Source organism: Nerophis ophidion, linkage group LG14 (assembly GCF_033978795.1).
Source record: "Nerophis ophidion isolate RoL-2023_Sa linkage group LG14, RoL_Noph_v1.0, whole genome shotgun sequence".
In the NCBI taxonomy this organism is placed as follows: Eukaryota; Metazoa; Chordata; class Actinopteri; order Syngnathiformes; family Syngnathidae; genus Nerophis; species Nerophis ophidion.
Window position 1 is genome coordinate 1,887,405 of NC_084624.1, and position 15,878 is coordinate 1,903,282.

Genomic DNA, 15,878 nt, shown 5'->3' on the forward strand with positions numbered 1-15,878 from the left:
TTTGTTCAGCTCTTCCAGGGGGAACCCGAGGCGTTCCCAGGCCAGCCGGAGGACATAGTTTTCCCAATATGTCCTGGGTCTTCCTCGTGGCCTGAAAAACACCTCCCTAGGGAGGTCTAGAGGTGGGATCCTGACCAGATGCCCGAACTACCTCATATTGCTCTTTTCGATCTGGAGGAGCAGCGGCTTTACTTTGTGCTCCTCCCGGATGGCAGAGCTTCTCACCCTATCTCTAAGGGAGAGTCCAGCCACCCCGCTTGTACCCGTGATCTTTTCCTTTCGGTCATAACCGAAAACTCATGACCATAGGTGAGGATGGGAACGTAGATCAACAGGTAAATTGAGAGCTTTGCCTTCCGGCTCAGCTCCTTCTTCACCACAACAGATCGATAGTTTTTTCCCTTTTTTTTTTTGGTTAAGTACATAACTCCACATGTGTTCATTCATAGTTTTGATGCCTTTAATGACAATCTACAATATAAATAACCATGAAAATAAAGAAAACCCATTGAATGAGGAGAAGGTGTGTCCAAACTTTTGGCCTGTTCTGTATATTTCAAACCACTAATGGTAACAAAAGCTAGCTGTTGTTCTTGTGTTTTTATTTGTTTTTTTAAATGTAACTAAGGAAGTTAGTAACCAGTGAGTCTTGTTTTATTTGTTATGTGTCTTTTCAGCCACAAGAGGGCGACATAAGCTCCTCATAGCTGGCACGTCATTTTCTTCACGGAGCTTCAAACCAGGAACAAAGTATCAAAGGAACTGCGTGAAGTATATTTCTTATTATGTTTTTGTTCGGTGTTTGTATTTATCAAAAGGGCTTTTTGCAACTTGCTAATTAAAAAAAAAAAAAACACCACCGGCTAGCTCATGTTACCAATACCATTAGTAGTTTTAAGGCCTACTGAAACCCACTACTACCGACCACGCAGTCTGATAGTTTATATATCAATGATGAAATATTAACATTACAACACATGCCAATATGGCCTTTTTAGTTTACTAAATTGCAATTTTAAATTTCGCGCGGAAGTATCATGCTAAAACGTTGCGGTATGATGACGCCTGCGCGTGACGTCACACACTGAAGAGGATATTTCGGTCCAGCACCATTCACAGCTATAAGTCGTCTCTTTTCATCGCATAATTCTACAGTATTATGGACATCTGTGTTGCTGAATCTTTTGCAATTTGTTCAATTAATAATGGAGACGTCAAAGAAGAAAGATGTAGATGGGAAGCGGTGTATTGCGGTCGACTTTAGCAACACAAACACAGCCGGTGTTTCCTTGTTTACATTCCCGAAAGATGACGGTGAAGATTTACTAACACATGTCAACCGGCAGGTTTCAGTGATAAAATGGTGGTAATAGGTCGGCTCTTATCGTAGACATGAGCGGAGAGCTTGGGTCGTTCCTCCTGCACCTGTCAAAGAGGCCTCCTCCCACCGGCCGCCCCCGACCGTCGGATGCTTCCAACTTGGAGGAAGCATCGGCTGCCTTCGCCTCGTCGAGAAACGTGGCTTCCCTCGGAGACACACTGTGGCCACACCCCTCCGACCTTCAGGTTGTACAGGTACGACCATATAATCTCACTAAAACAATAAGCAGATATGGGATTTTCCAGAATTATCCTAGTAAATTTGTCTAATAACATCTTAATCGCTCTGCCGTCTTTTTTTTTTTCTTTTCTATTCCTTCACTCTCACTTTCCTCATTCCACGAATCTTTCATCCTCGCTCAAATTAATGGGGAAATCATCGCTTTCTCAGTCCGAATCGCTCTCGTTGCTGGTGGCCATGATTGTAAACAATGTTCAGATGTGAGGAGCTCCACAACCCGTGACGTCACGCGCACATCATCTGCTACTTCCGGTAAAGGCAAGGCTTTTTTATTAGTGACCAAAAGTTGCGAACTTTACCGTGGATGTTCTCTACTAAATCCTTTCAGCAAAAATATGGCGATATCGCGAAATGATCAAGTATGACACAGAATGGACCTGCTGTCCCCGTTTGAATAAGAAAATCTCATTTTAGTAGGCCTTTAACGGAATACTTTTGTTTTACAGTTCTCAGGTTTTTTTTCCCACAATTACTAAGTTTACATTTTCTACCGCTTATCCCGTTCGGGGTCGCTCAGCTGCATTCGGGTGGAAGGCGGCGTACACCCTGGACAAGTCGCCACCTCATCGCAGATAGACAGACAACATTCACACTCACATTCACACACTAGGGGCCAATTTTTTTTTTTTTTTCAGTGTTACTAAGTTTATTTAATACAATTTTCGATCTCGTCAACACGTTCACACAGAGAGCGCGTGCACACATACGAAAGAATCCCAGAGAAGAAACAAACAATATGCAGTCATGTTGTTATGGTATAGTTCAGGAGTGTCAAACTTACGGCCCTGCGAACAGGTTTTTCTCCGGTCCGGGTGATGAATTTGCCAAGCGTAAAAATCACCTGCTTTTTTTTTTGTTTTTTAACAAAAGAAACTGCTGTTCTAAATGTGTCCACTGGATGTCGCAATAGCAATTCTGTTAGGCAAGCATTATTTATACCGGGGCCAAACAAGAGGTACACAGTAAAGGGTGACTGTGTCTCCTCCTCCTCAGACCCACATGAAACCTAAAAACTGCCATTTTGTATCTTCTGCTTCGAACACATCGTCATTTGGCGCCAAAATGTCTCTGTCAAACACAAGAAAAGTGTAGTTTTGAATAGTTTTTACCTCCGTTTGTTGAGTTAACACTGGATTGATACGTGGACATGACAAAGGAGATATTTGATACCTGGAAGAGTTTACATGTTGTGTATTTTTTTTCAATCCCAGAAAGACTGTGATTTAAAGTTTAATCCTGGCTTTGTAGATACACTGAGACAAAGTCCAAGCTCATTGTGTTTTTGCATCAATTTCCTCAGAATTTTCAACAAACTTGAAAATCTTTGTCCAGAGGATTACCGTATTTCCTTGAATTGCCGCCGGTGCGCTAATTAATTTAAAACCTCTTCTCACTCCTGCGCTTACCAAAGGCATGCGGTAAAAGTAAGCATGCGCTAATTATTTTAAAACCTCTTCTCACTCCGGCACTTACCAAAGGTATGCAGTAAAAATTTGAGTGTGATGTAAGATTGGACCTTAAATCCTACTGAGAAGCTCTTAATCCTCTTCCCTTTATGCGATTTCAAATTACCGGTATTGATATCAGCCTGCTCCATTTTAAAAATGATTACAGGGTAAGTGTCACTCGTGACTTCACGAGTTTGACCCGGCGGTAATACTAAGCATACTAAGTTTGATCACATTACGCCTGTACTGGCTCACCTGCACTGGCTTCCTGTGCACTTAAGATGTGACTTTAAGGTTTTACTACTTACGTATAAAATACTACACGGTCTAGCTCCATCCTATCTTGCCGATTGTATTGTACCATATGTCCCGGCAAGAAATCTGCGTTCAAAGGACTCCGGCTTATTAGTGATTCCCAAAGCCCAAAAAAAGTCTGCGGGCTATAGAGCGTTTTCCGTTCGGGCTCCAGTACTCTGGAATGCCCTCCCGGTAACAGTTCGAGATGCCACCTCAGTAGAAGCATTTAAGTCTCACCTTAAAACTCATTTGTATACTCTAGCCTTTAAATAGACTCCCTTTTTAGACCAGTTGATCTGCCGTTTCTTTTCTTTTTCTTCTATGTCCCACTCTCCCTTGTGGAGGGGGTCCGGTCCGATCCGGTGGGCATGTACTGCTTGCCTGTGTATCGGCTGGGGACATCTCTGCGCTGCTGGTCCGCCTCCGCTTGGGATGGTTTCCTGCTGGCTCCGCTGTGAACGGGACTCTCGCTGCTGTGTTGGATCCGCTTTGGACTGGACTCTCGCGACTGTGTTGGATCCATTATGGATTGAACTTTCACAGTATCATGTTGGACCCGCTCGACATCCATTGCTTTCCTCCTCTCCAAGGTTCTCATAGTCATTATTGTCACCGACGTCCCACTGGGTGTGAGTTTTCCTTGCCCTTATGTGGGCCTACCGAGGATGTCGTAGTGGTTTGTGCAGCCCTTTGAGACACTAGTGATTTAGGGCTATATAAGTAAACATTGATTGAGTATTAGCGGTGAATGCGGTGTACCGGCGGGCCAGCTATAATGTTAATTGGAAGTTGCCTCAAGGGCCAAATGAAATTACATTTGGCCCGCGGGCCAGAGTTTGACACCCATGTTTTAGTATTTGAATTAAATCATGTTTTCTTAAAAAATGCCTGCCTCCTTCTCTCTATCTTGGGGTTCGTCACCAACTAACTCTGACAATATATATATTATAAAAACATTGTCTGAGTGCTCTCTTTCTGTCATTTTAGCGTGACGTCCTCCTCGTCAGCCTCAGGCTACGTACGAAGGTCAGGGGGGCGAGACTTCAGCTAACAGGACACGCAGGAATCTGGTATACGGGATAGTTGATGTCAGATTTTCTTTCTTGGATGAATCATGTGATTGCATAGAAGGGGAAACTGGGTTTAGCTGGTGTAGTTGCAAGTGGACTGTAATGGGCAAGAAGTTGAAGATTTCTAAAATGTAGTGCCATCTTGGTCGGCTGATGCGTCACCTCAGGCGGCGTACGTGGCTCGGATGTTTCAACGGCCGTACCGGCGACTTGAGGGTTCCTGGTTTGTGCCCAGCCGCTATGAATGGCATTGAATATTGTAAAAGCTGAGTCCTCTCTGAGTTCTGTTTGAGTGCTTGTTTGCCCCCTAATTGTTGAAGCCGCTGCCGAGTCAGCAACCGGAAGTGACGTCACTTGTTACAAAGGTATCAAAATATAATAATAATAATAATAGATTTTCCGTACTCTCCAGTACTCTGGAATGCCCTCCCGGTAACAGTTCGAGATGCTACCTCAGTAGAAGCATTTAAGTCTCACCTTAAAACTCATCTGTATACTCTAGCCTTTAAATAGACCTCCTTTTTAGACCAGTTGATCTGCCGCTTCTTTTCTTTCTCCTATGTCCCCCCCTCCCTTGTGGAGGGGGTCCGGTCCGATGACCATGGATGAAGTACTGGCTGTCCAGAGTCGAGACCCAGGATGGACATCTCGTCGGGACCCAGGATGGACCGCTCGCCTGTATCGGTTGGGGACATCTCTACGCTGCTGATCCGCTTGAGATGGTTTCCTGTGAACGGGACTCTCGCTGCTGTCTTGGATCCGCTTGAACTGAACTCTCGCGGCTGTGTTGGAGCCACTATGGATTGAACTTTCACAGTATCATGTTAGACCCGCTCGACATCCATTGCTTTCGGTCCCCTAGAGGGGGGGGGTTGCCCACATCTGAGGTCCTCTCCAAGGTTTCTCATAGTCAGCATTGTCACTGGCGTCCCACTGGATGTGAATTCTCCCTGGCCACTGGGTGTGAGTTTTCCTTGCCCTTTTGTGGGTTCTTCCGAGGATCTTGTAGTCGTAATGTTGTAAGCGTCAATACATACTTTGATGTTGCAGAAAAAAGACAATATGTTTTTTTAACCGATTTCCCAACTCTTAAAGGGTGAATTTGGCGATTTAAACGCCTTTCAATTGTTGGCTGTCGGAGCAATGACCTTTCACCCGTGACGTCACAACGGGAAGCAAGCCACCATTTTCTCAAACACATTACACACACGAAGTCAAATCAGCTCTGTTATTTTCCGTTTTTTCGACTGTTTTCCGTACCTTGGAGACATCATGCCCCGTCGGTGTGTTTTGGAGGGTGTAACAACACGAACAGGGACGGATTCAAGTTGTGTTACGTGGAGTGTGCATCGATTAGCACCACATGCTAATCGAGTTTTGTTGATGTTATTGACTTATGTGCTACTCAGACATATTTGGTCACTGCATGACTGCCAGTTAATCGATGCTAACATGCTATTTAGGCTAGCTGTATGTACATTTGTAGCTATATTTGCATCCAGCCTTTCCCTCCTCCCACCTTTAATGCCAAACAAACACTTACCAATCGACGGATTTAAGTTGCTCCAGTGGTCAAAAGATGCAATCGTTGGTTAGAAGGCGATCGCCGAATAGCTTCAATAGCTATTCGCTCAATAGCTTCAGTTTCTTCTTCAATTTCGTTTTCGCTATCTGCCTCCACACTCCAACCATCCGTTTCAAAACATTCGTAATATGTTGAATCGCTTAAGCCGATGAAATCCGAGTTTGAATCCGAGCTAATGTCGCTATATCTTGCTGTGCTATCCGTCATGTTTGTTTGAATTGGCGTCACTATGTGACGTCACAGGAAAATGAACGGGTGGATTTACTGATAGCGAAAATCAGTTACTTTAAAGCCTTTATTCGGGATATTCCATGACGGGTAAAATTAAAAAAAAAAAAATCGAAAAATAAAATAAACCACTGGGAACTGATTTTTATTGGTTTTAACCCTCCTGAATTTGTGATAATGTTCAATCAATCAATCAATGTTTATTTATATAGCCCTAAATCACAAATGTCTCAAAGGACTGTACAAACCACTACGACTACGACATCCTCGAAAGAACCCACATAAGGGCAAGGAAAACTCACACCCAGTGGGACGCCAGTGACAATGATGACTATGAGAACCTTGGAGAGGACCTCAAATGGGGACCGAAAGCAATGGATGTCGAGCGGGTCTAACATGATACTGTGAAAGTTCAATCCATAGTGGCTCCAACACAGCCGCGAGAGTTCAGTTCAAAGCGGATCCAAGACCGCAGCGAGAGTCCCGTCCACAGGAAACCATCCCAAGCGGAGTCGGATCAGCATCGTAGAGATGTCCCCAACCGATACACAGCCGAGCGGTCCATCCTGGGTGTTGCGATCCGCTGCTCGGATCCACACATATTAGGTATTTTTCCTTTCTGGTATCACTCTCCGTCAAGTGACTGTTTATTTCCTGTTTAGCCTGTCACCATGGTAACTCATCAGTCCACCTGCCAATCCCGATCCACACACACCTGTTTTGTCTAATCACCCTCCTATTTAAGCCAGCCTCTTTGTTCATTTCTTCCTGGGTTCATAAATTGCTCTCATGCAACAAGTGAAGACTGCTACTTTTTCTACGTTAATTCTCGCTAGCTCTCATGCTATGCCACTTGATTATTCCAGTCTTCATACTGATGATTTGTTTTCTCGTTTGTGCTTTCATGCCAAGTTTAATTTTCTGTTTGTATTTCCTAGTTTTCATACTAGCGTTTTTGGTTTGCCTTTTTATTAGCTCCAGTATTTCTGTTCAGAGCTCTCTTTTTGTTAAATAAATATTTTAAGATCCTACCTTTGTTGTGTTCATGTCATCGCATCCACGGAGGGACAAACCCGGCATTACCATGCCCACCAGTCCTCACACTGGGTCCCGACAAGCGGTCAATCCTGGGTTCCGACTCTGGACAGCCAGTACTTCATCCATGGTCATCGGACCGGACCCCCTCCACAAGGGAGGGGGGGGACAGAGGAGAAAAAGAAAAGAAGCGGCAGATCAACTGGTCTAAAAAGGAGGTCTATTTAAAGGCTAGAGTATACAAACGAGTTTTAAGGTGTTCCCTTTCAAGAAGCGCCGCCCGGACAGCCCCGCAAAAACAGAACGTCTAATTTTACATGAATTAATATCGGGTAGTACCAAATTTGGTGCTCATCCCTAATCATGAATGATGTTATGGTAACCAACCGTAACGAGAAATAAAAGGTACGATGTCTGTTTTTTTAAATGGAAAATCCAGGAAAAAGGATTAAAAAGGCCTTTGAAACATGGATTATATGAACGGTAATTCAACCGCCTCTCCTGCTTATAGCTTTTTTGTCGGCGTCCTGCACTCACAGCTCTACCTTTCATTGAAATATAGTCTAAAAAAAAAAAAAAAACGCAGATTAGGTTTCTGGAACATAATATCACACAGGTTGCTTGCAGGTGTGTGGTCCGGCTGATCCGGCACAAAAAAGAAGGGAATCAAACCAGAGGTTGATCAGAAGAAATGAAGGAGTTGTTAAGCTGATGAAAATGTTGAGGCTCATGTCACCTTTGTGTATTATCAGGCCCAGAACGTGTAATTATCTTCCAACCGCTCATTACAGACTCGGACCCGCACCCCATCTGCTGCGGTTTTAATTGAACCAAAGCAAAATACTCATTGTTTCCTACCAAAGAGTTCCTTCGGATCAAACACTTGGGTACAAGCCACTGTTTTGTGGGGATAAAATGAGACCAACATTAGTGAATCAACAACACCCGATATTCTGTGCACGTGGATGACATAACTTGACTAACTTTAGACGCTTTCAGCTCGTAAAGACAGAGCGTAAACACACGCTGGTATTCTCATCAGCTCGCCGTGTTTGCCTTCAGGCCACTGAGTGGTCTGGAAATAATTAAGATAAGATCCTAGAGGGGTGGGGGGGGGGAGCAGGATGCATTCACATCTCCTGACTATATTTAGCCAGCGAGCAAGTTGGATGACTAAGGTATTCGCGGTCACTGTTTGTGTTCCCAACACTTAACCTGACACACTCCTACAAAAAGGTGTACACGCAGTAAAAAAAACCCCACTAAAAAGTCCCACATTACACTCTTTTTAAAACCAAGATTAGGTCTCAGAATTCCCTTAAAATTTAACATAGATAGTTTAAAAGTGTTTTTAGGAAGCCCTGTCTGCAAGAAGTGCTATTGTGCACTGCTAAAAGTCAGTGTTCAAAAACAAGAAAAAAATATACAATAATTAGGGGTATTTTATTTAATTATATGCCAATAGAACAAGAAAATTAGGCTAGTCAAGACTTTAAAAAACAAGTAAAATTAGCCAACCTCAATGAACTCCAAAATACCTTAAAATAAGTATATTCTCACTAACTCCTGAAGGAATCAATAAAGTACTATCTATCTATCTATCTAATAACAAGTGCACTTTTTTTGGTAGAAAATGAAGTGGCGACCTGTCCAGGGTGTAGTACGCCTTCCAGCACCCCCCCCCCCCCCCAATGATGAAAAACAATCATTAATTAACTTAATTCTAGTGTCATTATCTTGACATAATGATATGCGCTCGGCATTACATTTCTTGAAAACAGCAAACTTATACGAAAAACTGGTTCATATTTCTTAATGGAAAGGCAACAAGGCAACCGTTTGTTACTCTCGGGGTCTCCTAGCCGCTCAGGCAAATGGTATGGTCTAAAAATGCATTTGTCCATCGATAACATGACATCATCACGCCAGGTTTCTTGCGACAGTTACATTCCTTATTGGTTTCAGAGTCTAAGGAATGTAACTGTCGCAAGAAACCTGATTGCCCTCTCAACGGAGGGTGCTTACAGACATCAGTCGTTTACCAAGCAAAGGTAACACGCAAGGACATTAACACATCCGACACGGACGTAGGATTAACCGAAGGAGCGTTCAAAAGAAGATGGAATAATCCCAACGCCTCCTTTAGAAACCAGACTTTGCGGAATTCTACAGAACTCAGCAAACACATTTGGAACCTCAAAGACAATAATGTTGAATATTCAATAACATGGCAAATTCTTGCATCCAGCACACCTTACAACAGTGGTAATAAAAGATGCAACCTATGCTTAAAAGAGAAACTGTTTATTATATATCATCCAGATCTATCATCCCTCAACAAGCGCAGTGAGATCATTTCAACATGCCGCCACAGACGGAAACACCTCCTAGGTAACACATGAGCCAATCACCACACCCTACGCCTGCCTGTACCCACCCACTCTGTGCCCTATATAAACCATTGTATGTGAATGCTTCCATTAAAATCTCCTGATGATTGAGGGAACCCCTCATGAAACAGTTCTGTAGAGATGAAGTAGTCTTGTGATTTTTCCCACACCTACATATTGCGCTCTACCACGGTATCGAGCATTATTCTCTGGATAATCCAATCAAGACATATGTATTTATATATGTATATATACATATATGTGTATATATACATATGTATATATACATATATATGTATATATACATATGTATATATACATATATATGTATGTATATATATATATATATATATATATATATATATATATATATATATATATATGTATTTTAGTTTTTGTTGTAATTTTGAAGAATTTACCTGAATGTGGATGAACTATTTCTGTTCAAAATAGTTTGAAATGTCACATGTTAAATGTTTAAATAGTCCGTTTACTGTACTGTGCCAACTGTGCTACAATATGAATACATATTTTCTCTTGTTTCATAGAAAATAAAACAGCAAATTCCATTTGGCTGTCATCTGTTTTAATTATGAGACACAATTGTGTCAAAGTCATGATTTTTTTTGTTCATGCTTGAAATAAGAAATTATTACTTTGAAAAAGGTAGTTGTATACTTGTGAGTGTGTTAAAGGCGTGGACTGTGGTGTGATTTCTTTTCCCGTGGTGCAAATCGACCGGACCAGACACGGCGTGAAGGTAATGACATGTTTTAATCTTAACTCAAAAAGGAACTCACAACAGAAGATCTAAACTTGGCTCTGAAAGCAAAAACTCGCACAATGGCAGAACTATGGACAACAAAAACGAAAACACTTACTGTGACGTGAAAAGCATGAATCTATGGCAAGAAGTGAGCAATCAGGTATCAAGGGCGAGTAGAGGGTCAGTAGAAGGTGATGTCGCCAAGCTGACTGCCTGGCAACTACAGGCTTAAATAGTGCTGTGATTATTGACAGGTGCGTGAGTCCAAACAAATGAGCCAGGTGAAACTAATGGTTGTCATGGAAACTAAAACAAACCAGGGTTTGCAAAAACAGTAACTAATGGAGTCAAAACAGAACATGATCACAAAGACATGACAGAGTGTTGATGACACAGCTTTAATATTCAAGTTTCAAGGATGTTTTACTCAATATCAATCAATCAATCAATGTTTACTTATATAGCCCTAAATCACTAGTGTCTCAAAGGGCTGCACAAACCACCACGACATCCTCGGTAGGCCCACATAAGGGCAAGGAAAACTCACAGCCAGTGGGACGTCGGTGACAATAATGACTATGAGAACCTTAGAGAGGAGGAAAGCAATGGATGTTGAGCGGGTCTAACATGATACTGTGAAAGTTCAATCCACAATGGATCCAACACAGTCGCGAGAGTCCAGTCCAAAGCGGATCCAACACAGCAGCGAGAGTCCCGTTCACAGCGGAGCCAGCAGGAAACCATCCCAAGCGGAGGCGGATCAGCAGCGCAGAGATGTCCCCAGCCGATACACAGGCAAGCAGTACATGGCTGTAATATCTTACTGAGATACTTTAGGACCAAAACCCTTAAAACAAGTAACACACTAACATAAAATCTGCTTAGTGAGAAGAATTATCTTACCAGACAGAAAATAAACATGTATCACCCTTATCTGAGATATTTGATCTTACTTAGATTTCTGTTTTTGCAGTGCTTTTGACACGGAGATTGTAACGCTGTTCAACGTAATAGATGTCCTATGTCACATACAAGAAAGGAACATCAGGGAGTGGGATAGAAAGACACGAAGGTTTACAACATTAGCATAGATATGTGCTATCATTACACCACAGGTGTCAGACTCAGATCTGGCCCACCACTTTATTTTTACGTTGCCTGTGAAAGCCTGAAGATAACGTGCATCATTGAAGTACTGTACTTCATTCTCTTTACTCAACTGTATTTATTATTTCCATTATATTATATATAATATACAGTATAGTACGTTATATGAGGCATAAATAACCAACGGAGAAGGTGCCTGGTATGTTAACCTAACATATTATGGTAAGAGTCATTCAAATAACTATAACATATAGAACATGCTAGACGTTTACCAAACAATTTGTCACTCCTAATCGATAAATCCGATGAAATCCTCTCTCAATGTCGCTTCTGAACAACTCTGCCAACTCTAAAGGTATGCGCCGCTTCCTCTTGTCGTTTTCCCCCTGCATATTTCACTACGTCCAGCTTGTAATCTGCAGTACATGACTTATTTTTCAGTGCCTTTTTTGTTCAGCCCTTCTCAGTTTTTATCAATCAATCAATGTTTACTTATATAGCCCTAAATCACTAGTGTCTCAAAGGGCTGCACAAACCACCACGACGACATCCTCGGTAGGCCCACATAAGGGCAAGGAAAACTCACATCCAGTGGGACATCGGTGACAATAATGACCCAGTGGGACGTCGGTGACAATAATGACTATGAGAACCTTGGAGAGGAGGAAAGCAATGGAAGTCGAGCGGGTCTAACATGATACTGTGAAAGTTCAATCCATAATGGATCCAACACAGTCGCGAGAGTCCAGTCCAAAGCGGATCCAACACAGCAGCGAGAGTCCCGTTCACAGCGGAGCCAGCAGGAAACCATCCCAAGCGGAGGCGGATCAGCAGCGCAGAGATGTCCCCAGCCGATACACAGGCAAGCAGTACATGGCCACCGGATCGGACCGGACCCCCTCCACAAGGGAGAGTGGGACATAGAAGAAAAAGAAAAGAAACGGCAGATCAACTGGTCTAAAAAGGGAGTCTATTTAAAGGCTAGAGTATACAAATGAGTTTTAAGGTGAGACTTAAATGCTTCTACTGAGGTGGCATCTCGAACTGTTACCGGGAGGGCATTCCAGAGTACTGGAGCCCGAACGGAAAACGCTCTATAGCCCGCAGACTTTTTTTGGGCTTTGGGAATCACTAATAAGCCGGAGTCCTTTGAACGCAGATTTCTTGCCGGGACATATGGTACAATACAATCGGCAAGATAGGATGGAGCTAGACCGTGTAGTCGAGGCGAGACGTAACAAACGCATGGATAATGATCTCAGCGTCTTTAGTGGACAGAATGGAGCGAATTTTAGCGATATTACGGAGATGAAAGAAGGCCGTTTTAGTAACTAAGTTACCGCCAACGATGAAATGATCCATTTTAATAGCTACGGCAGTAACATATAGCATATAGCAGTTAGCATTCCATGACCCATAATGCGCTTCTGCCATGACCCTCCCCCGCCGAATTCTTATTGGTTGACGTGTGTGTGTGACGATTGCTGACATTTTCTTCGTCTCTTCCGCGAATGAGATAAATAATATTATTTGATATTTTACGGTAATGTGTTAATAATTTCACACATAAGTTGCTCCGGAGTATATGTCGCACCCCCAAACTATGAAAAAAAACTGCGACTTATAGTCCGAAAAATACGGTAATTTAGACAGAACAATAGCATACATTTTAAAGCAGACCTGGGCAAAATATTTCAATGGTTGGAATCTGCGCTTTTGAATGTTATACCAGTTACTATGGTAATGTAATTGGTTACTATGGTAATCTAATTAGTTACTATGGTCACCTGTTTAGATACTATAGTAATTTACGTCACAGCAACTCAGACGAGGCACCAAGCAGTGTGGGTGGGAAGCGTTTCCATATATATTGTTTGTTTGTTGCATTTTTATCGCGTTTCACTCGATTGTAAAATATTTGGATCGAAAGGGGGTGTGACAGTTATATTTTGTCAATATTCAGTGTTTTATCAATCATAGAAAAAGTTAAAATTCCATTACATTTTTTAAGGCGGTCTGTCATAATGTTTTTAGCATTCAGTCAGACATTATTTTGAGGTTCGGTATTAGTGTTCCTAAAAATAGATAAACCCGCCCCCAGATAATTTTTTTTCTTTAAATGTGGCCCCCCGAGTCAAAATAATTGCCCAGGCCTGTTTTAAAGTATCTGCATGCTTTTGACATTACAGTATTTGCAAAGTTTTCATTATTTTTACAGTAAAGGCATGTGTTTTCTACATATTATAACCATAGAAATGTAGGTTATCTAATGTTTCTCGGTTTGCAGGAAATCCCCTGCCTTTACTACCGTGATAAACTTTTTTTGATTTTACCTGTTCAGTGGTCTTGTGGTTTTAGCGTGTCCGCCCTGAGATCGGTAGGTCGTGAGTTCAAACCAAAGACTATAAAAATTAGACTTAGACAAAATGGGACCCATTACCTCCCTGCTTGGCACTCAGCACCAAGGGTTGGAATTGGGGGTTAAATCACCAAATGATTGTCGAGCGTGGCCACCGCTGCTGCTCACTGCTCCCCTCACCTCCCAGAGGGTGGAACAAGAGGATTGATCAAATGCAGAGGGTAATTTCACCACACCTAGTGTATGTGTGACTATCAGTGGTACTTTAACTTTACTGTTGCTATTTAACAATTGCTTGCCGTAGTTTTTACAGTCATGGTTTGACCAAGCATATATTGTTAAGTTTATATTTTCCACAACTACTCTGTGAAGAGGCGGAGCTGACGGGCCGACGGCGGGGCAGGACTTGCTGTGTCCCTGCTCAAGATGGCGGCAGGGAGGCATAGAATGTGGCGGAACGGAGAGGCGGGGGGCGTGCCGGGAGCAACGTCGTTGCAATCCAAATCAGGTGTGTGGCTAACACAATTGACATTTCTCCTCTGGCTGTATAAAAGAGGAGAAGGAGGAGGGATCATGGGAGGAGGAGTTGGAGAATCCGCAGCAAGTGCAGGAAGAAGCTAGAGCGATCAGAGAACGAACCACAGACGAGAATGACGATGACGGCAGCTGAAAAGCAAACCGGAACGAGCAGCGGAGGAGGAACTGAAAAGCAACCCGACCTAGACTGAAGCTTTATTTGAAAAAATAAAAGTCAAACCTGCTGGACGATCATGTCCTTCCTGAGTGGTCCATGGAACCCGCATGACGACGGCAAGAGACTGTCACATACTAATTTTATTGAATAAAAAATCCGAAAAATTATTGTGACCTTCAGGCTTGTCACTCACCGCTGTCTCGTACACATACTGTATATACGAGGGAGGGCGTGCACGTACGCAAAAGTAGTCCCAGAAAAGTAACTAACGATCTGCAGTCATGTTGTTGTTATGATAGAATATATATTCAATGATCGATAAGGTTAGTAAGCCAAATGTCTATCATTAACTAAGTTAGAGGTTGGAAATGGACCAGCAACTCCATATCGTTGGCAAAGCCCCAGACTTTATTTTAAGATGTGTAGCAAAGCCTGTTTTTTTTCCATTCTTCATCCTCCCACCCCATAGTGATCCGGATTCCCATCCCCTACATGTAGAAGAACTCCGGCTTATTAGTGATTCCTAGAGCCCAAAAAAAGTCTGCGGGCTATGGAGCGTTATATATTCGGGCTCCAGTACTCTGGAATGCCCTCCCAGTAACAATTAGAGATGCTACCTCAGTAGAAGCATTTAAGTCCCATCTTAAAACTAATTTGTATACTCTAGCCTTTAAATAGACCCCTTTTTTAGACCAGTTGATCTGCCGTTTCTTTTCCTTTCATCCAGGTCCGGTGGCCATGGATGAAGTGCTTGCTGTCCAGAGTCGGGACCCAGGGTGGACAGCTCGCCTGTGCTTCGGTTGGGGACATCTCCGCGCTGCTGACCCGTCTTCACTTGGGATGGTCTCCTGCTGGCCCAACTATGGACTGGACTCTCACTATTATGTTAGATCCACTATGGACTGGACTTTCACAATATTATGTTAGACCCACTCGGCGTCCATTGCTTTCGGTCTCCCCTAGGGGGGTTGCCCACATATTAGATTATATTAGATAGTACTTTATTTATTCCGTCAGGAGAGTTCCTTCAGGAAAATTACAATTTTCAGCACAATCCCATTCAAGATCAGACAAACATTAAAGGGAGACAGAACAGGATCGCTGACGGGTCTGCCGGCTTCCAGCGCTCCTTACAAAAAAAGATGAGATACAGGTAAACAAGGGGGGGAGAAAAAATAGAAGATTAAAATAAAATAAAAAAATCAGTCTTAGCCTGGGCCCTGGAGAGGGGGTGCAGACTGAGGCCAAGGGGAAAAAACAACATGTAAGAGGGAAACA